Raw genomic sequence first — 2,500 nt, forward strand, 5'->3', positions numbered from 1 at the left:
ACTTCACCTGGAGAGAGAGAGACTACTTCACCTGGAGACAGAGAGACTACTTCACCTGGAGAGAGAGAGAGACTACTTCACTTGGAGACAGAGAGACTACTTCACCTGGAGACAGAGAGACTACTTCACCTGGAGACAGAGAGACTACTTCACCTGGAGACAGAGAGACTACTTCACCTGGAGACAGAGAGACTACTTCACCTGGAGACAGAGAGACTACTTCACCTGGAGACAGAGAGACTACTTCACCTGGAGACAGAGAGACTACTTCACCTGGAGACAGAGAGACTACTTCACCTGGAGACAGCAAGACTACTTCACCTGGAGACAGAGAGACTACTTCACCTGGAGAGAGATATACTACTTCACCTGGAGAGAGATAGACTACTTCACCTGTAGAGAGATAGACTACTTCACCTGGAGACAGAGAGACTACTTCACCTGGAGAGAGATAGACTACTTCACCTGGAGACAGAGAGACTACTTCACCTGGAGAGAGATAGACTACTTCACCTGGAGACTACTTCACCTGGAGAGAGATAGACTACTTCACCTGGAGACAGAGAGACTACTTCACCTGGAGAGAGATAGACTACTTCACCTGGAGACAGAGAGACTACTTCACCTGGAGAGAGATAGACTACTTCACCTGGAGACAGAGAGACTACTTCACCTGGAGAGAGATAGACTACTTCACCTGGAGACAGAGAGACTACTTCACCTGGAGAGAGAGAGACTACTTCACCTGGAGACAGAGAGACTACTTCACCTGGAGACAGAGAGACTACTTCACCTGGAGAGAGAGAGACTACTTCACCTGGAGAGAGAGAGACTACTTCACCTGGAGAGAGAGAGACTACTTCACCTGGAGACAGAGAGACTACTTCACCTGGAGAGAGAGAGACTACTTCACCTGGAGACAGAGAGACTACTTCACCTGGAGAGAGAGAGACTACTTCACCTGGAGACAGAGAGACTACTTCACCTGGAGAGAGAGAGACTACTTCACCTGGAGAGAGAGAGACTACTTCACCTGGAGAGAGAGAGACTACTTCACCTGGAGAGAGAGAGACTACTTCACCTGGAGACAGAGAGACTACTTCACCTGGAGACAGAGAGACTACTTCACCTGGAGAGAGAGAGACTACTTCACCTGGAGAGAGAGAGACTAATTCACCTGGAGAGAGAGAGACTACTTCACCTGGAGAGAGACAGACTACTTCACCTGGAGACAGAGAGACTACTTCACCTGGAGACAGAGAGACTACTTCACCTGGAGACAGAGAGACTACTTCACCTGGAGACAGAGAGACTACTTCACCTGGAGACAGAGAGACTACTTCACCTGGAGACAGAGAGACTACTTCACCTGGAGACAGAGAGACTACTTCACCTGGAGACAGAGAGACTACTTCACCTGGAGAGAGATATACTACTTCACCTAGAGACAGAGGGACTACTTCACCTGGAGAGAGAGACTACTTCACCTGTAGAGAGATAGACTACTTCACCTGGAGAGAGAGAGAGATACTACTTCACCTGGGGAGAAGGAGAGGGACTACTTCACTGAGAGAGTGAGAGACAGTAGAGTTTGTCAATGTAAACATATGTTTCCCTTGCCAGTAAAGCCCCTTGAATTGAATTGAGAGCTTCATTTGGAGATAGAGAGCAAATACTTCACCTGGAGAGGGGAGACTGCTAGAGAGAGAGACTACTTCACCTGGAGCAGGGGAGAGAGAGAGAGAGAGAGACTACTTCACCTGGAGAGGGGGGAGACAGAGAGAGACTACTTCACCTGGAGAGGGAGAGAGAGAGAGAGATGAGAGAGAGAGAGACTACTTGACCTGAGAGAGAGAGAGAGAGAGAGACTACTTCACCTGGAGAGAGAGAGACTACTTCACCTGGAGAGAGAGAGACTACTTCACCTGGAGAGAGAGAGACTACTTCACCTGTAGAGAGATAGACTACTTCACCTGGAGAGAGATAGACTACTTCACCTGTAGAGAGAGAGAGACTACTTCACCTGGAGACAGAAAGACTACTTCACCTGGAGAGAGAGAGACTACTTCACCTGGAGACAGAGAGACTACTTCACCTGGAGAGATAGACTACTTCACCTGGAGACAGAGAGACTACTTCACCTGCGGAGAGATAGACTACTTCACCTGGAGACTACTTCACCTGGAGAGAGATAGACTACTTCACCTGGAGACAGAGAGACTACTTCACCTGGAGAGAGATAGACTACTTCACCTGGAGACAGAGAGACTACTTCACCTGGAGACAGAGAGACTACTTCACCTGGAGACAGAGAGACTACTTCACCCGGAGAGAGATAGACTACTTCACCTGGAGACAGAGAGACTACTTCACCTGGAGACAGAGAGACTACTTCACCTGGAGAGAGAGAGACTACTTCACCTGGAGAGAGAGAGAGAGAGACTACTTCACCTGGAGAGAGAGAGACTACTTCACCTGTAGAGAGATAGACTACTTCACC

The sequence above is a fragment of the Salvelinus alpinus genome, chromosome 9 (assembly GCF_045679555.1).
Source record: "Salvelinus alpinus chromosome 9, SLU_Salpinus.1, whole genome shotgun sequence".
NCBI classification, from domain to species: Eukaryota; Metazoa; Chordata; class Actinopteri; order Salmoniformes; family Salmonidae; genus Salvelinus; species Salvelinus alpinus.